Source organism: Macrobrachium rosenbergii, chromosome 3 (assembly GCF_040412425.1).
Source record: "Macrobrachium rosenbergii isolate ZJJX-2024 chromosome 3, ASM4041242v1, whole genome shotgun sequence".
Lineage (NCBI taxonomy): Eukaryota > Metazoa > Arthropoda > Malacostraca > Decapoda > Palaemonidae > Macrobrachium > Macrobrachium rosenbergii.
Genome location: NC_089743.1, coordinates 63,334,065 through 63,355,548, shown reverse-complemented (window position 1 = coordinate 63,355,548; position 21,484 = coordinate 63,334,065). Strand labels below are relative to the sequence as shown.

General features: G+C 33.7%; 1 long non-coding RNA gene across 2 annotated transcripts in view; it reads left to right on the top strand.

Moving 5' to 3' along the window:
* Positions 1-20,428, top strand: part of LOC136856531 (uncharacterized) — a 616,643-nt gene extending 596,215 nt beyond the window's left edge. For both annotated transcript variants that reach the window (XR_010858386.1, XR_010858387.1), the window contains 2 exons: positions 9,790-9,962; positions 20,337-20,428. This is a non-coding gene — a long non-coding RNA (uncharacterized lncRNA). The remainder of the gene's footprint in view (positions 1-9,789; positions 9,963-20,336) is intronic.
* Positions 20,429-21,484: the final 1,056 nt, after the last annotated feature.

The window sequence follows — 21,484 nt, the reverse complement described above, 5'->3', positions numbered from 1 at the left end:
ATATATATATTAATTTATATATACTGTATATTTATGTGTGTATATATATATTATATATATATACATTATATATATATATATATATATATATATATATAAAGATAAAATCCACGAAGGAAATTGAAACACTGGAGTGCTGCGAGGCCTTTCGACTGTGTGTCGTCTTTTACTTAAATATGTACCTGGAATCCAAAACATATTTTTTCTTTTTCCCTTTGTAATCCCCATCTGTCATTTATATGAGCTTTCTTTGTAAAGTTACTTTTATATTTCTTCAGTCTGCTAAGTAAAGGACGACAGACAGTCGAAAGGCCTCGCAGCACTCCAATGTTTCCCTTTCCTCTTGGATTTTATCTTTATTTATATATTCATCGTTCCACGTGATTCAGTTATATATATATATATATATATATATATATATATATATATATATATATATATATATATATATATATATATATATATATATATATATATATGTGTATGTGTGTGTGTGTATAGAGTGTGTGTGTACATATACACAAACACACACATATATATACATTTATCTGTGTATATGTATGTATATATATTACATAAAGCTGCAGTACCGTTAATATTTCAATATTTAATGTGTAATATATATATATATATATATATATATATATATATATATATATATATATATATATATATATATATATATATATATATATATAACTGCAAATACCGTTAATATTTCAACATATAATGAATTGTCATCACGGAATTCATAGAATATTATTATAAAGACTCATAGTTTTAGTAATGCGCATGTTGGTGGTCTAACAAGTTCACTGCATAAGAATACCGTGTAATACAATTTTTTTATATATTTCGAATGCAAATTTCAACAGTTTTGACACACATTCGGTGCTGGTGATCACTGAAATGAAATCACACACGCGACTGCACAGGTACTTTCACCGTTAATGAATTGTGAAGAATATCATGACACTAATTTCAAAGTATTTTGTCAAAGTAATGCAGTTTCCATCATTCTCCATATATTTTAATCAGATTTCTTAGTTGGATGTGGACGGGAATGTGCGTGTGTGCATATACACACACACACACACACACACATATATATATATATATATATATATATATATATATATATATATATATATATATATATATATATATACAGTACATATTTACACAGAGATATATATACATAATATATATATATATATATATATATATATATATATATATATATATATATATATATATATATATATATATATATATATATATATATTATATATAAGTGAAATACTTTTATGTGTGGTGGAGAGAGTAAAAATGAGTGTGTCAGTTACCTGGGAAAGGGATGCTGTACTTTAATTAAGATATAGGTTGTACTGTATACATTATTCAGATATTTCTGAATAAATAATTTTAAAAGTGTCTCCACTAAATGTTGCATTACCGAAGCCGAGTGGTGGATAAACCTTATTCTCTTAAGGTTAACAACATTTTCTTATGTAATCTAATTGTTTTTAAGTGATATGTAGCTAAGGCTTATATAGCGCTTATAATCAGGAAAACTGTTGGTTTACTGAAAGCATACAGATTAGATAGTCCGTTGATTGTATGGTTAAGATTCAAAATGGGAAAGGGTGTGATTTTAATACAATGGCAGGCGACAGATACCAGTGGCGTCAATGATAGGTATATAGTTTTTAGAGTTGATGAGAGTGGAATGATTCATGTAAAAATTAAAGTTTCTAAAGAAGATTATTCTTTGATATTTATGATGTAACAAAAGTGGGAGACTTTTTAAGGAAAGGGCGGAGAATTTTTTTTTTTTTTTTTGCATACATTAATCTGTTAAAAAATGAAAGTAGTAATAGAAATAAAGGGTGCTGAATATTTATTGTGTAGAAAGTAACTTTCTTAGAACTATTAAAAGCTTTTATAATGAAAGCGAGACATGTGTTAGAGCTTTTATATAGGAGAATGACTGGATTGATGTGAAACGTCTGAGACAGGAGTGTGTTGTCTTCATAGGATGGAGTTGAAAGTAAGAGAAAGGGTAGGAGACATGGGTGGAAAATCATGGTGTAAGAATAGGGATGTTGAATTAATTTGGAGCTTGTTTGCGGATGATATAGTATTGAGTTGGGAAAGTGAAGAGAAATTGCAGTACCAGTTCAAAGAGGGGAAAATTTTAAAGGAATGTAAACAAGAAAAATTTTACAGATGGTGAATGGAAACTAGATAGAGGGCAGAATGAATTTTATCATTGATAATGGAAGAATGGAAACGTATATGTATGTATATATATATATATATATATATATATATATATATATATATATATATATATATATATGCACACATGTTTCCTGCAACACTAGGTTTTAACTACAAGCAGTCATTTGTCCAGCATCCCATACACAACCACTCCTTGACCTTCCCATTTCTATATGTCTTGTCCCTTTAAATTGGTCTCAGAAAGTGCCAGAAACTCCAGGGCTTTTTACCTAACAAGTCAACTATTATGTTTTATGTTTAACACAATCGGTCACACACGTGTGTGTGTGTGTATATATATATATGTATATATATATATATATATATATATATATATATATATATATATATATATATATATATATATATATATATATATATGTGTGTGTGTGTATGTGTGTGTGTGTGTGTGTGTGTATATATATTCTAATGATATGGCCTTTGTTTCCTTATCCACTTAAACTGTCATCAAAAGAGATATGGGATGACAGGTTTAGATAACATTGGTTGGCCCAAAAGGCTGTTGTTTGAACAAGTGTTCGGTCAGGAATTCCCCTGTCATTAAAAGAGATATGTGATGACAAGCCTAGAAAGCCCTTTGAGCCAGGGAAAATTCCCTTTTATTTCCCCTTCTCTATGAAAGCGTATGCCTTTTTACAGCTTTTAGTTTCATTTTCATTTTCCTTCATTCATCATTGACAAATGACCTATTAGGTCCCAGTGCTAGGCTTCTGGCCTATACTTGTCATTCCATCCTAATCCTTCGGGCCAGCCCTATGAGAGCTGATAGTCAGCTCAGTGATCTGGTTAAACCACTTTAATAATAATAACAAGGAAAATTCCCGGGCCCGTTTCCCGACAGATTGAGTCATGTTTAGTGTCACGTTCCCAAAATGCCTTAGTGGCAACATAGGTTTCTTCTCATAGTAGAATTTGGGAGGCTCTGCATTAGCCTGTGAGAAACCATTTGAGTTGGTCAGGTTCTCTCTCTCTTTGTTACCCTAATTTTAATGTAATATGTTTGTGGTCACTGGTAATATATAACTTTTAAGATCTGAGTTTGGTGAAACTGTTTAGTCTTGTAGGTGCCATATAAAAAGTGTGTTTTGTGCTGCAGCAAGGGGTCTTACACAAGTGTTGCAAGTGTGTGAAGGTAAAGTGGATTTTTACTTATTATTACCATGGTCTAATAGGTGTATTAGGGAGATTTTGCCTTAGTGAAATTATTGTTGATAAATCTTTTGTGCACTTTTTTGTGTGTTCTTGTGTTGATAAATCTTTTGTGCAATTTTGTGTGTTCTTGTGTTTTAATTTTTTAACGTTGCCCAATTTTTATGTTGGTGATTTATCATTTATTCACTTAGCACTTTACACATTTTGATACTTTAATATTGCATATTGGATTTGATTTTCATTTATTAAGATTTCCTTTTTAAATCTTGAGTAATTCTTGATAGTTTAAATTTTGCTTGGTTAATGTAATTTCTTCATAAATTCAAATTTTATGGATTGATTTTGTTTAAGAATTAATTAAATCTTGTTTTGTTTTCAAGGAATGGAAAATTTTTCAGATTGTGAATTCTAATTATAGGTTTTGAGGTTAAAAATAAATTTTCTATATTTAAAATTTTTAAACACAGTGTTTTATTTGTTGATCACCAGTGAATAGGATTAATTGTGTGTTCATAAGGCAAAGTGATAAACAGGTTTTGTTCCCTTTAGTTTTGCTGAAATGAATTAAGACCAGGGAAACAATTATAGTTGTTTGATGGAGTGATGCCCTTTTTCTCTAGTATATTGCTTGTTTAATTGGTAATACCTCACACAGATCTTGATAAACTTAGTTTGATTTTTTCAGGTGTTGAGTAAGTCTTAAGGGATCACTGTTACCTTTAGAGTGCTCAGTCGTAATTTTATTGTTATGAGAGTTCAGGTATCTGGCTGAAGTGAGGTAAATTTTTGGATTTTGTGGCTAGATGTGTTATAATCAGGTACTTGGTACACTTCGTGACAATATATTATTTATGACATTCAGGCTTTTCCTTTAACATTAATAAATACAGATGGAAAACATTGTTGTAGTTACATTTGTCTATCACTGTTACCTGTATACAACAGAAATTACTCCTATCTCCCAGTTCTTTGCAACATTTTTGTTATCCAGAAATACTGTATACTCCACAGCACAGCATCATACTTATATAATCACATCACTTTCTATTATTACTTTCTGCAACCATTCAGCTGCACTTTCACAATCTTCATTGTATCATCCAATGTTGTCTCTTCATTATTCTTCACATTCAACAAATCTTGAAGATACTCACTCCATCGACCCCTGACTGCATTCACTGTAGACAAACATGTTTGTGCACGAACCTTTTTCTTTTCATTTACTTCACTGTAGAATAACCTTTTATTCTCTCTTTAGTTTTTCTCATTCTCCCCTCTGTTTTTATTCAAGTCCATCCCTCCCCCCCCCCTTCAATTTCGTCTTGTCTATCCTAGCCTTTTCTAGTATACCTGTGCATATTCCTATCGTGTAACTACACTGTGAATAACTGCTTTCTTATTACCTTAAATATTTATTTCCTCTTCTTAAAACATAACAATTTTATTACCTCTTTGCACTCCCCTGCATCCACAAAGGCTCCCTGCTGTACCTATGACCCATTATGGAAATTTGCTAATTTCTTTTGCATGTCTTCTCTCTAGCTCACAGTTCGTTAATTTTCTCCTGATATACTCATCTCACTTCTATCCTATCCATGGCACTTGTCTTAATTATGTTGACAACTATAGTGACTCCCTCGTCGTCGCATAAGTGTATCTATATATATATATATATATATATATATATATATATATATATATATATATATATATATATATATATATATATATATATACTTGGAAGACCATGAACATCAACCAGCCCCAGAAAGCAAGAAAGGGTACTGAAAAGTTTACAGAAAGGTCCAAGAAAATCTTTGTGGCAAGCAAGCCGAGACGTGGGGGTTTAAGAGCATCTGTCCATCGCATTTTGAGGTGCAGTACTCTATTCTTCCGTCTGGATCATTGTCATTGATAGCACGGATCAGTGTAAGGATGTAACTTTTCCATTTCAAGAGCCGGGACGATTCTTGTGTACATTCTGCACAGTCCATCAGATTGAAACTTAATAATGATTCACGAGATAGTCATGCTTGTAGGTGGATCTGACTGAAACTGTATTGTACTGTCTTTGGACTTCATCTGTTTCCACACTTCCAATAGCATTTTAAGATGAATTTCCTTTGTTCAAAGCTAAGTCTTGACCTCATTATCTATTCTTATGGGTAAGATCTGGAAAAGAAAAAAAATTGAGTTATTTGTTGTTGAAGTGTGTATATACATTTTATTGAGACACCCTGTATATATATATATATATATATATATATATATATATATATATATATATATATATATATATATATATATATATGTGTGTGTGTGTGTGTGTGTGTGTGTGTGTGTGTGGAGAGGGAGAGAGAGAGAGAGATGAATATATAAGGAGAAAATGGAATGAAAATATATAATGCCCATAGAAAGCAAAAATGGAAACCAGAAATGTTATGACAAATATTATCTGGTCGCTTTGTTAACCAAAATAATAGTTTGGAAGGTGTAATGAAGCAGTATTTACAATAAATTCAGGATGGTATTTGAAAAGACATACAGTTATGAATATGAGGTCAGTTACAATACTGCTATTCTTTTCTGTAAGATCCAGCTTCTATGTCCCTTGGAATAGGTTCTTCTCGTTTTTCATCTCCATGCATAGGTTGTTTAGAGCAGTGCTTGTTGCTTTAAGGGTAGATGCTTTTTTTTCAAGGAAGACATACTCCTTAAAAGGAAATAATAAAAGTCATTGGAATGATCGTCTTGTAAATATTAGATAAACGATGAAGCCTTTATGTGCATACATTACATACATATATACATGCATACATGCATATAACACGTACATACATGCATACATACATGTATAGATACATATGTAGATAAGCTCAAGCCACTCCCAGTCTGGAGAACATAGTAAATAATGTGTGTGTTTTGTGTAGCTTATGTTGTTGCAAGTTTTATGCACAGGAAGCTTATCTTTGATTTATCATTGGAGGGATGAATTTAATGTTAATATGTAAGTAGAGATATATATTTATATAAATTTATATATATTTGTGTTTGTGTATACATACATACATACATACATAGTGTATGAGTGTGCACGTACACAATTTATATCATTCCGTGGACTGTACTAGTACAAAACCTTCCGTGTATTAAACGTTAAACATCATTTATCAAAATAAAAAAAAAAAGAGAGACATCCTCCACAATGTGAATTTCGTCGAACAACAAATAAAACCGTACAAAGTGGTATCACCTCTGACTGTGATTTTTTTTTCTCCTTTTTCTCTTTTATGGCAGCTGACCCAGTAACGGTCAGCAAAATATGATGTCAGGAGAGTGCCACGGTCGTATTCCGTGCAATAAATTAGTTGCTCTATATTGAGAGAGCATTCTGTCGCAGTCTCCTTCCCCCCTCCCTTTCATTGGCTCCATAGAAGAGGGGGAAAAAAGCAGAGGGAGGAGATATGATCCCAAATGCCGTCATCAGGGGACCAGATTTGTACCCGGAGTCATTCCGTCGCTCGTAGGTGCGAGACCGTGGAGGATTCTTTCCTGAGGTCAGGTCTCCAGGAAAGTGTATCATACACTTCTTCTGTTTCCTTCTGATGCTGAGGTACGAATTGACGGATGTTCAATGGAACGTCATTTGGAGTATTTTGTTGGTGAATAAATAATGGAATGGGCATAAATGTAAATACTGATTTCGGTTATGGTTCTTGTCGTTCATATCACTATCATTTGAACTCGACCAGTGAAACAAAATATATGATTATCCTTGAATTTAATTTTTACTTCGTCTGTTTCTCATTTAAGTGTTTTGTATCCTTTCAGCATCTTGTAGCGATGTCATTCCTGTTAGCACTATTAATATATTCGGACAGTTTGACCTTTAAAAAGAAAACAAAACCTTTGCTTTATTTTGCTGCCTGTGTATCAGTGCCCGTCGTTCAGTACACGAGTCCACAAACACGATTTGAATAGTAATTTCATTTGTTTTTAGCGATATTTTCTTGTCACTAGACGAAACACTCCTTAAATTTTGTAAAATATGATGTGTCCGCGTCTCTAAACCAATTGGTAATGTACTGTCGTAATATTCGAAATATGAGGGAAAACCATGTGGTTAGTCAGTTGAAATTGTGCCAGTTTTTCAGACATTTATTCACACCGTTTTTATCCAAACGTTTCATGATCCAATCCACAATACTGTTTAAGGTGTATCTGGGGTATGATGGCATTTTTTGCTTCGTGAGTTTGTTATTGAATTTGAGGTGGGAATTGCTAAGACAATGTGATCTTATTTAAAAAAATCGTTCTATGCTTCTTATGGAAGGTAGAGGACGTAGCTACACTTGTTTCTCAGTCATCATAACAGCAGCTGTCGTTACTGATAGTGAAAATTTTGGAATATTTGGTCTCTTATCTTTCAATTTTTCATAGCTAATAATACTCTCAGGATTTTGGAACTTTCTGGCCTTTAGATATTCATGAATTTAGACATTGGTGTTAAACTTTTCATCCATGGCATCTTATCTTTACTATTAAACAGTTTTGACTACCTCATTTACTTATAACTTTTCCAATCATTAATTCTTCAAATGATGTTGGTATCTAGTGGGTGTCTGTTCTCCCCCTTTATTTTTATGTGCTTGCTTTCAGAACACCACCTGAGACGATTACCGGGTCATATGATGTCGGTTCTGTTACAAATGTAATTTTTATAGATTTCCTAATTTGCTGTAACTCTGGTTTCCACGTGTACGCTTCACGTAATTTGGATCTACTTGGGGACTTTGCAGTTATTTTCGTTTAACTTCGTTAAAATCATTGTAAGTTTCAGTGTTTTTTTTGAGTTTTGCAGAGGTAAGCAAAGAACCAAAGAACATTTTGTTACCGGTTACTTAAAATGCTTGACAAGTCTGACATGAAGAACGAAGTATGGTATTTAGATGTTACATTCAGTACATAATCCACACGCACACACATTATTATATATATATATATATATATATATATATATATATGTATATATGTGTGTGTGTATATATGTGTGTGTGTGTGTGTGTGTGTGTGTGTGTATGTATATATGTATATGTGTGTGTGTATATCTATATATATACTTGTATATATATGTATATACCATACATGTATATAATGTATGTATTATACATATATATATATATATATATATATATATATATATATACATGTATATAATGTGTATATATATATATATATATATATATATATATATATATATATATATATATATATATATATATATATATATATATATATATATATATATATATATGTCTGTGTGTGTGTATTTGCAACGTTCGTAGTTGGTTTTTTGTCTAATTTAACTCAGATTGAGTTTGGGTTATTAGTGAATATATAAATATAACAAAACCAGTCTAACCTTCCACGTAAGTAGTGTTTATTGAACCACATTTACTCAGGATACTTTCTCCTGATAGAAACATTCCAGAATAAAAAGCACCTCTCTCTCTCTCTCTCTCTCTCTCTCTCTCTCTCTCTCTCTCTCTCTCTCTCTCTCTCTCTCTGTTTTTCTCGGAACGTCAAGGTGACGTCACTTGTTTATGACTGCGGTACCATAAAGTACATAATAACAACTGAAAAGCTTTTTCCAGGGCCCTCGTGGAGGCTTTTTCGAGGCACGGGCTTTTTTTTATTTTTCTTTTAATTGTTTTCCTATACTGTCGAAGAAAGGGAAAAGCATTTTGTGCTCTGTCGAGATATTTGATAGCTCCCAATTTCTTATTCATGGCTTATTTCTTTTCGCCTTTCTTTCCTCTCCTTTCCTTTCTCCAACTGGCGTTTCTATTTTTGGGAGCGTCGTGAAGACGTCTTATGAACTGAGAAACTGAGATTGAGTTTTTTTTATTTTTTTTTTTTTTTCTTTCCTGCATGGCCAAGGAATGAGTCAAATGATATATACCTTACGAAAATTATTATCGTATTTTATCTTGTATTTTAAGTTCCATTGTGTAATTTTTAATCATTTATGATAACTCTCTAGGTAACTTTAGATAGAAATTATAAAGATGATAAAATGACATAAAGGTCTTTCACAGTTATGGTCTGTGGTTTAAACACTCCAGTAATCAAAGAAATTCATATGCAGTACTACACCGTTAATATTTCCCGTCTGTGATGAGGATGGTATAAATAATAATATTTGGGAATGAAATGTGGAAAATAATTAAAACTTGAGCTCTTATCAACGAATTTTGAATGAACTTTTCTGATGTTTCTCAAAAAAAGAAAAAAAATCATGTTTTTCTATTTCACCTGTTTCTTTTGTTGCAGAATCGGACAAGAAGTCAAATTTTCCCAGAGGAACTATCTATAACACTGATGTTTTATATAGTCAGACTTCGAATTCCCATTCATTTTCTTCCGGAAATGTGTCAAGAAAGCGAGAAGGAGTGCAGGAAAGTTTAATAAAAGGAAGAGAACGATTGAAATGAATGAGCAATGAGGTAAGGAGGACAGATTACTTTAGTTTTCCGAACTTTGGCCTTATGAGAGAGAGAGAGAGAGAGAGAGAGAGAGAGAGAGAGAGAGAGAGAGAGAGAGAGAGAGAGAGAGAGAGAGAGAGATTTCCAAACATTTTTCTATATTTTTAAGAGCCTTTCGCAATAAACAATGTAAGATTTTATTACTTTGGAGAAGTCCATTGTGAAAAAATAATCTTTTTTTTATTTTGTTTCAGTTCTCCTTACGTTATTATAGAATAGGATAATGAAGATAATCATTGCTTCAAGTGCTTAATAATTAGAGTCCTTTTGATATATAGTAATAATATTGGGTCTAGCATTTTAACACGTAAATATTTGAAATTTTAAGTGCAACTGGACCAGAGCAAATTTTAGAGAATGGTTCCCTCTCCGGAGTGTAGTTACTTTTCTTGATTTTGGTGAGACATACAGATTTACCTGTTCCTAAGCCATATTTTAAAGTTTGAGGTTTCAAAATGACTAAAGCCAATGTCCACCTTGGTTGTTATGTATCAACGAGTTACTGTCCAAAAGTGCTTTTCCAAAGCTACATTTTGATGTCTGAGGATTCATATTGCCAAATCAGAATTGGTACCAGGTTCCTCGATATTACTGATGTTTTGAAATTAAAAAAAATGGAATTTGTTTTGTTAAGTATGTTGACTGCAAGGCTTGAGAATATTATATTTATAGAGTATTTTGATAACAAATTATATGAAACAAAACATGGACGCAGTTGATGAGTATGAAAGTGAATCGTTGTTTCTGCATTAAATAGCCAGGTTCGAATTCTGGCCGGGGCAGAAGCACTTACCAGTTCTAATTCCCTCTAGGTGAAAGTTATTCTTAGGGTACAGTGAGTTCGATATGAAAGGATGTATGTGGCTTAATATTTGTGAATACAAATAAGTGAGAGAAATTCTTAAGCTGTAAGCTGTATACGTAGCCACTGTTGAGCAGTTGAAATTCCACATTCTTATAAGTTTGCTTGACATACAAGAGTCGATTTAGAGTTTTCGAAATCTATTAAAATATGCGTTAGAGTCAATTTGACACACCAGTGGGAATTCGATATCCTAATGATATATGAGACCAGTAAACAGAATACACATGTAAAAATACCATTTTTTTTTAATACTCTCTGTTCCTCTGCGTTTGAGGATCCACTGTTGGTTAAACACTGCCGTTGCCTGCAATCACGTCATGGTATTTTCATGAGCTAATAATGTTTCCGAATCACGTATTACGTGTGTAGTGATTATTTTAACGTTAGCATTCAACCGATGACTGGCAGGGGAGTTGTTCGATTATATATTTGTTATTTTATTTCAATTTTACGTTCCAAGTGTGGAAGTGTTACCCACGGACCAGTGATCATATGCAGAAGCCAATATCTAAATTGGTTGGCTGATTTGCATTAAACTAGTATTATGTTACTAAAGGAATAAGAGTTCTAATGTGCACCCGTGGACTCGACCTACCAAGTGCATTGCCCTTATGAGGCCTGTCACCTTTTAAAGGGAATGGTGTTGAGATGTTATATGAATGCCCTTTTGATTTCGTGCACACTGTCATCACTCTAAATTTATGCTCATTTCTATCTACTTCATACATTCCGTGTCCACAGAAAAATGATCATCATATCTGTCTTTTGTACACTTACCAGTTCAGATGTACATTATTTTTTACAACTTTATGTGCTGGACACCTTAAAGTTGTTATGCGTTTTTCAAAAGGTGCTTATTCAAGATAATAATCATCCAAATATCAAACGTAATTAATCTTTGGCAACGGAACTTAAATAGTGAAAGTAGGGTATGTGCAGGTTTGGCATAGATATAGTTTAAAGTGCGCCTGAATTCCACGAATAACTGCGTAATAAAAAGGACTTTTATTGAAAGTTCATACTTAGGGAAATGCATCATCTCATGCAATTTTTTTTTGTTTTATTTATCGTCCTTCAACCCTTGGAGACAAGGGATACTCAGTGAATAATTTCCCAGTTTGCTGCTCGTAATCGTATACTTATGAAAGGAATAGACTTAGATTTACTCTATATATATACAATATATATATATATATATATATATATATATATATATATATATATATATATATATATATATATATATATATATATATATATATATATATATATATATATATATATATATATATATATATATATATATATATATATATATATATAAAATGTATGTATGTATAACAGTAAACTTGAAGGCCAACACATAAAAAGAAATAGCTAGAGATGTTTCATTTAAATGAATATGGACTTTTAATAAAAGCTCTTTTAATAAGGCTGTTATAAATGTCAAACTTTGGTTCACTGTAAACTACATCTGATCCAAAATTACGCATATCTTACTTTTCTTGTTCAAGCTCGGTTGCCCAAGATGAACCTTGATTGAAGTTTCGATGATTAATGTCTTACAGAAATACCTTTTGCAAAATGCATAACGATGCTAAAATGACCAAGCAAATAAATTATATTTGTGCTAAATATTAAGCCACAAATATAATTTAATATCGAAATTGTTCACCCAAGTGAAATTCATATACACACATATATACACATATACATATGTGCTTAACATTCAGTTCGCTGTACTTCTACTGAATCGTTTATTAATTATAATTCCCCTTGGGTAATATTCCCGTAGTAGAGTGAATTGGATATCAAACGACATTTTCAATTTAATGTTTGTTAGTAAAAATAAAAAATGTGGGATGTGAGATATATATATATATATATATATATATATATATATATATATATATATATATATATATATATATATATGTGTGTGTGTGTGTGTGTGTGTGTGTTTCTGTGCATATATACGTGCGTTTCCTTGGTGTATTTTCCTCAGCTGGATCTTCCCTTGCGATGTTAGCACATAAGATGGAAACTTAATCCAAGTCGTCATATCTTTATTTGCGTATTGATTTAGATGTTAACGAAAAAGACCCCGACTTCGCTTTGCCTCATTGTTTATATTAAAGTAGAACGGCTGCGCTTAATTTAACGTACACACACACACACACACAGACCGTGCATGACTGATTAATTCATATTCCCAACTACCAGGCTCATGCACTATCACTGGGAAAATGGATGAATGGTGAGTTCATATATTTAAAATAAAATGCCTTTTTAATGCCTGTTGCACTTGTAATTTACATTAGGTCCTGACAGGCATAAAATATGCTCGTTTACACTTGCTTTACGTTAGGTAATTATGGAGCGTGAAAGCTTTTTTTGTTAGGATTATTTTGAGGTATTTGTTATAGTAATCAATAATGCTTAAATGTTCGAAAATAGAATATGGCTCAGTACAAAAAGAAAGTACTTTCTCTGGTGCTGGCCGATGTTCCATGTTCTGTCACTTCCACAAATGTATGTATTCTGACACTGCAAAGCAAATATCACGCACAGGTGTTAAGAGAAAAAGCATAGGTTCTGTAAAATGACCGAACAAATTATCGCCAGAGTTTATTATAAGTAATAATTACTATTGTTTTGAAAAACCTTCATTTTTGCTATTATGTTATAAGATATTCCAAGTTGCTCGTGACATCCACAGATGAGATTGGTGTCCTAACAACTTTACAAAGAAATCTGAAGTAGGTGTCATTGCAACCAGAATATTTTTAGTTACAGGAATCCTAAGGAATAAGACCTTACCCAGTATCTAGCAGCTTCAGATATACTTTTAAATGCTGAAAAACAAGCGGTTTAAGTAGGTTCGTTACGTACAGTCTGCCATTAATTTGAAATCTGTTAGTAAGTTTGCTTGTCAATAAAGTCGTGGTTTTCTTTAGTTATCGAGACTAGAAGCCGTATAATTTCGCATTAGAAGGTGTGATAGCGCCACTAAACCTTGTCTTATCTATATGCTGTACCAACTATTTGTAAAGCGCAATTTTACAACTTGTGAAGGTTCATCGAAGAATGTTATAAAGAACTAATTCCTTGAAACGCAAGATAGTTGAGCTGTAGGTTCACAAACACCAATTGACCGTGTCAGGTCAAGTAGCAAATGAAGATAATATACACAGCCTCCGTTACATAATTTGTGACGTTCATTTATAAGAATCCTATGGTTATCGAAGCCGTACACACCAGTAGAATTAGTTTAAATAACTCATACCTCGTATCAATTGCCACCAAATCACTGCACTGTGCTTTTGAAGGATTTGCATATAATCTATTCTACAACCTGTGAAAAATATTGGAGGGCCGGAAATTTGCGTGTAATTCTAATTGAAAATCTTTATCGCCATTTGCATCAGGCAGAGAATCATTATATAATTTACGGGCACCTGGGAATTACTTTACGGGAGAGAAAAATTGTTAAATATTGCGCCTGGCTGCGTATTAGAAATATTCCTTTGCCCACGCATTGCTGTGTTTGGGTTTCTGTGTATCCTAATACGTTTTTAGGATATTGTGCCTCCTTGAAAAATGTGCATATATATATATATATATATATATATATATATATATATATATATATATATATATATATATATATATATATATATATATATATATATATATATATATGTGTGTGTGTGTGTGTGTGTGTGTGTGTGTATACACATTTATATATATATACATATATATATATATATATATATATATATATATATATATATATATATATATATATATATATATATATACACACACACACACACACACACACACATTACATATACATACATATATCTTAGTTTGTGTGTGTGACTAAAATTATGTCAAGTCACTATGCCACGTTTAAGGAATTTTGCCTGATGAGTGATGTCATATATATTTGTCATAGTATTGTGAAATAATGAGAACCATTAACATTATTAGCTGGCTTTTTTGAATGATATACAAAATAGTTGTAAATGGACGGCTAGGCTCCCGAATGAGCAACTAAGTTAATGTAATTTTAGTGGGAAATAACCTCAAGGAAAAGTATAAACCATACGAAAGAGAAGTTAGATGGAGACTATAAGTATATAAAGTTTCAAAGCCGTCCGTCCGTCCGAGTAAATGTATGTGGAAAAGGTGTATATGTCAGCATCAAAATACTTGCGAGTTAAAACTCATAAAAAGATGGCCGTTTTAATTTTGCATGCGTGAAAATATTCCGGTATGGAGTCATAAATATTCATAATAGTATGTGTGTGCGCGTGTGTATGTGCGCTGTTTCGCGTTCTGCTGGTTAATGCGGCGTGTCTCTTGTCAAAAGTGATCATTTTGCCATCTTTCTGGACTGTTAACATAATAAAAAAATAGTCCACAATTGTGACCTATTGTGTGGCATCCAGCGGGGATCGTTCCATCCCCTTTATAGGTCGTCGCATGTCTAGACCGTTTGTATTACAGTAAAATATGCGTTTTATTGGAGACCCCGTCATTCCACCGGAGCGTCTTGATCATGTAAGGTATTATTACGAAGATGTCACAAGTTTTATCCTCTCTCTCTCTCTCTCTCTCTCTCTCTCTCTCTCTCTCTCTCTTAGTTGTTTTGGTAAGGATCTTAAAGTTAACCATAAATATTATATACATCTGCCTTCATCATTAAGGAGTGTGTGATGATTTTTTTCAATCTTCATTTGTCAGAAGCAAAAATAAGGATCAGTAAAGGAGCAAAAACCCACCGGGGAAATCAACCTGGTGTTTTCATGGTCACTTTAGGCTCTTTATTAACTCACAGCATTTACGCTAAATTCTGAATTTACCAGCATTTTGTGTCGTGTTCTGTCAAGATTTAATTAGATGATATATGATAGTTGAGATATGCGAGTTGAGTTAGCGCTAGCGTGAAACATAATTTCCCTTTAACCGAGGATTGTTCTCTCTCTCTCTCTCTCTCTCTCTCTCTCTCTCTCTCTCTGTTTGTTTGTCCTGTACTCTTGCAAAATGTATCTCGACTCCCTTTGTGTTTCCAGATTTTTGGTGATATTTGATGCAGTACCTTCGCCTCCATTTACAGTGTTTGCATTATTAAAAATGTTTTAATACGTCGTTTACGAAGTCCTTTGCAGTCCAAGAACGCGTCGGAACCCCTGTTGTTCCATCTTTCTAACTTTAACGCATGCGCACTTAACGTCAGTCGTAAATCTGGATTAGTAACATTTAATGCTTCTGTTTTGACAAGGTGAAAAGTAACATCGTTATGTTGTAAGTAGCATTCTTTAGGGATATTTGGGAGGCTTTTTAAGGAGTTTGAAAATAATCCTCTGTACAAAACCTGGTATGGGGAATTCTCTTCAACAAATAGACCAAAATGAAATTGCAAGAGCACTGGCCTCAGCTAGGAGAAACAAATATCAGTTAAGAAGGACAAGCTAATAATGCCTGATGTTAAGATAAGCATGCATGTTGTTTATATGGATAGCTGTTGTGCAGTATGCAAGACAGTCAGATTAAAGATTCAGGTGAAAAAATCACCGGTCTAACTTGACACAAATATGCACATAACAGCATATGTTACAGTTCACATGTTAGGTGCCCGCTTTTCTATACTGGAAATTTCTATATCCGTGAACATAGGAGGAAATCCTTCTGCTTGGTGATCATAGCCTGAATGAAGTACGATTACCTTATCTTGGGGATCATCCCCTCTACCCCGCTCCCACCCATGGTGGACAAGCAGGTTTTCAGGTGGAGGGTGGATGTTTCATGTGTCCCCTACCTTCCCTATCCCCTACTTACCCCGCCCCCACCCGGGGCGGACAAACAGATTTGCAGGAGGAGGGTGGATGTGTCATGTCTCCCCTACCCTCCCGATCCCCTACCTACCCCGCCCCCACCCGGTGCGGACAAACAAGATCCACTCGGATTTTATTATTATAGATGGTAATCTGTCCTCTCCTTCTGCTTCAAGTTTCTCTTGAGTTTTAGTTTAAGACTTTGTTAATAATGTTGCTCGTTTTCTCCTCATCCGAATTTGTATGATGTTTTTAGGACAGCTGTCCTCATTTCGGAGGTCTTACTTTTTTGTCGTAGGGAACTGAGCAACCTGCCAAGTCCTAGACAACGTGGGGCCTTTAGGGTGTTATATGCAAGTTTTGGAGATAAAAGAATGCTTTATTATATTTGTGTGTGAACTCCTTCCAAATCTGAAAGATCTCGATTAAAAGTCCAAACATTATGAAACAAAATTCGAGTAATGTTTCAGATTTTTTAATAACTTCGATAAAATGTATATTAAGAAATATATCGTTTGATCAAGTTTATATTAAGAATATATCGCCATGTAAAAGAGTAACATCCTGATTTATTCCTAAACCGTTACGGAGTTCTGAATGATTGTCAAAGACAGAAGGGCGATAATTTACACTGAATGTTAGCCTCAGTATGGTTAATAATAAAAAATAGGTGATACCAGCTCCTCACGCTTCAAACGCCGCAGTAATAATCGTTCCTATGACGGAAATGTGTTATTGGGACTTGATATGGTCCTGCTGTCAGCATTTGACAGCTTGATCTATGATGTCGTGCTCTGTAAATGATGATGTTTTAGAAATGGCCTTCAGGTAGAAAGAATTTGTTTTGTTAGAATAAATACCACAATACCCTTGACTCTAAAGATATCCTAAGGTGTAGATAAGGGACCTATATTAGGTCCTATTTTATTTATATCAACCCCGTAAAGGGGGGTGCACTGTAGGCATTACTAAAGGTTCTTTGCCGCGTACCTTTGGCCCCTAGCTGCAATCCCTTTCATTCCTTTTACTGTACCTCCTTTCATATTATCTTGCTTCCATCTTGCTAACCACCCTCTCCCAACAATTATTTCATAGTGCAACTGCGAGGTTCTCCTGTTACACAGTTCAACCCTACCTACTCTCAATTTCTTTTCCAGCGCTGATTGACCTCATAGGTCCCAGTACTTGGCCTTTGGCCTAAACTCTGTGTTCCATTCCATTCCATTCTATATGAATGATATGTCAGTCTATAAAAAGAGAATCTTTTAGTCAACTATGCTGACGATAGGCAAATTACCAATATGAGTCTTCGTCTTCGCAGCTTGATCTCTATTCTGGGTTGGTGTTTTTGATGAGCCTTTATCTACGGCTAATTTCATAATTTGTTTTGCCAGGTGCTTTAGGAACGGATGACTTTTTGTGACTCCAACCCTCTATATTTATCCGGGCTTGTAAATCTTAACAATATATTTACAAATTCAAAAGTCTGCTGACGTTTGCTCGTCCTTGTTTCTACAATGTAGAGATTGTGAAGGTTTAATTTCACCTAAGGGAGTCCTGATCAGTGTCAGGACATTTGAACTTTCACAGTACTTCAAACAGAGGTAAGAATCATACTCATCAAAACGGTTTGAATATTCAAGATAAAGACATCAAAACGGGTTGAATATCCAAGATAAAGATACGTTTTTGACGAGTATGATTCTTACCTCTGTTTGAAGTACTGTACTCTGAAAGTTCAAATGTCCTGACACTGATCAGGACTCCCTTAGGTGAAATCAAACCCTCGCAATCTCTACATTGTAGAAGCAATGACGAGCAAACGTTAGCAAACTTTTGAATTTATAAACGTTTTAAGGTTTCCAAGCCCGGATAAGCAACTTGATTCTCGCTTCCTCCAGGTCTTGAAAAACTCGTTTATAGTACACCATACTTAACCAGACAAACAGTAAGAAATGTTGCCGTGAATAAAAAAAATATACATGTACGTGGAGCAATACTTACTTTACGATATTTTAATATTCATGTTAGTAAAAAAATAATGCATTGATTATATTCCTATAGACTCAATAAACGTTATAATAGCAACTTTAAATGTCATAATAGCGCGATAAATTACTGTTAGGTGTTAACCAGCCTAAATTTTAGGATACAAACTTAGTTTCGGAAAGAGCTCTTGGCGTAGCGCTAAAGAATGATCACAACGCAAATATTAATATTAAGTTCTGCAATAATTTGACTCCTCAGTTGTTTTTTGCATTCCTTTAAACAACAGCTCCCAGAGTAAGAAGCCTTCAAATTTGTTGTAAGAACCCGTAATAAGGGAGGGTATTCCAGAAGGTGTGAACTATTCGACCATGTTGTACATGTTCAAAGAAAAATTAAATACACCGTTTCTTTGATTTCTGATGTATTATGGAATGGAATTTTGAATTTTATTACCACTTTAATGTTGTCATCTTTGATATTATTAACATATTAACTTCAGCTGTAATGTCTTTTGCAGACGTGGTATTATTAGAAAAATAATAGACATTTTCTTATGGTAAAAATACACATAATATATTTTTAGTAAATCCGTTTATGAATGACAGTCATAAAATGCAAACGCAGTCAGTGTTTTCGAATCTGATTTTTGACTCTCAATACTGCGTTAACGGAAGAGAAAAGAATTCACCCCGACTGCAGAGCATAAAGAGATCGCCTGTATCAGTGCACCTTTTGAAGTAAATTGCTGACATAACTCCCAAAAGCCTATAACTGTTTATAGCTGGGATGCGCTTTTATCATGAACATGTCGTAACGTGTTATCGTTACTCCTAATGCGAAAATTGGGAGCTGGAGGCGGCTCGTAGGAATCCAGAGGAAGGTTTTTTTTTTCGTTATTTATTTAATGGCTATAGAATAACGCTGATTTGTGAATTATTTCTTATAGTTTTTAAGGACTCGTAACTCAATTAAGAGTTGCTATTTCATAAAGTAACTAAAAATTTTATATTATACTATAAGAACTGAAATTTGTTTGAATAAATGTTTGATTAAACTCACAAAGAAGTTGAACTATTTGGTTAGGATTGTTGATTTAAAGAATTATAACGCACTCGTTTAGCTTACGGAAGTCAAGGTACTGTGATGAAATGTTAGTCGTGAATTTCTGGACTATAAATTATCATCTTTGTGTTGTTTTTTTTGATAGGCAAAAAGATAAATAGTTATTATTAAACAATCACGAATGTTGCATTTGGAATATGATGGGCAAGTTAGGTAGCTCTTGGTGACAGTTTACTAGCATGTAAAACTGAGACTACAGTATTTAGCCTGTCAAAGATGTCCTTTTTTTTTTTTTTTTTTTCGCGTTTCCGTAGATATCCCCGGGCAATGCATATGACATTACTGACAAACGTAATGCAACAGCTCCCTGAGATTGATTTAAAAATGCATTTTTATAACTGACCATGGCGAATCTATATTCCTCAAAATAAGTGATTGGAGTAATCCTTAACAGTCTAGTTATGGATGTTCAACGTGTCGTTTCAATTGGTTTATGTTTTCTTTCCCTTTTCATACAAGTTCACTCTATTTTGGCATCCTCCCTTATAATATAGGAATGTTTTTCTTTCATTCTAGATGAGATTTGGTAACTAGTTCAAAGCATCTGTCGTGAATGTGTTGGAAGGAATGTGAGCGGAGCCTGGAAATATGAAGTCACTTGTCTTCAGGTATGTTTGTAAACTTTCTTTTCAAGCCGCATTTTAGAAGGCTTCGTCATTATGCTTTCTGTAAAGCAAATGTGGATTTGTATTTGCTATGTTTTTTTAATTTAAAATTTAGGCCAAAGGCCAAGTACTGGGATCCATGAAGTCATTCAGCGCTGAAAATAATGTCGAAACAATTGGTAGGAGGGGGTGGAATGTCAGATGGCAGAAAGAGAATATGAACAAAGGAATAACAAAAGGAATGAAAGGAGTTGCAGCCAGGGGCCAAAGGGATGCTGCAAAGAACCTTAAGTAATGCCTATGGTGCACCGCGAGAGGTACACTGACGGCACTGCCTCCCTTCAGGGGAATTAGCTATGTTGATACTGTATATAATAAAGATGCTATACGGTTGATCAGATAACAACGACAAGTTTTAAATTAGAATCTGCAACGGGAGACCCCTAAATCAGATCAGAAAGTTGGAACAGATAGAAAATGAGTTCAGGAGACACGGACTGGATATCTTACCTGTTTGTGAAAGGAATCGAAAGAAAGAGTTTGGAGGGGGCAGTGTGTGTATTTATTTAGGAAGAGCAGATGGAGTTGGTGATGATGAAGTGGGCATGATCCTAATACTAAATGCAGACAAGGCACTGACTGAATGGAGAGCAGTGATGAGTAGATTATTGCTTGCAAAATTTAAATGGGAGAAAGCGTTTGACAGCGGTCGCAGACTAATATTATGGAAGTTCTTGTGTCACTCCGACATTCCTATTAAATATGTAAAGCTAATTGAAACTGTCAGTGAACGAAGTAGATGCAAAGATAATGTCGACGCAGTCTTGTCAAGTGAATTTGCCGTAGTTGGCTGCTACACGGCAATGTTATGGCGCGTGGTTGGGCTAGGAACTGAGTCTTTAGATTGGAGTAATGATAAAATCTTGACAAGACTTAGGTTTTGCAGATAATGCTGTTGTAATAGGCAAAACACTGCAGGATGTACACAGCTTGCTACATCGAATGCATCATATGTTGGGAGAGATGGGACTTTAAATAAATGTTAGACATAAAGTAATC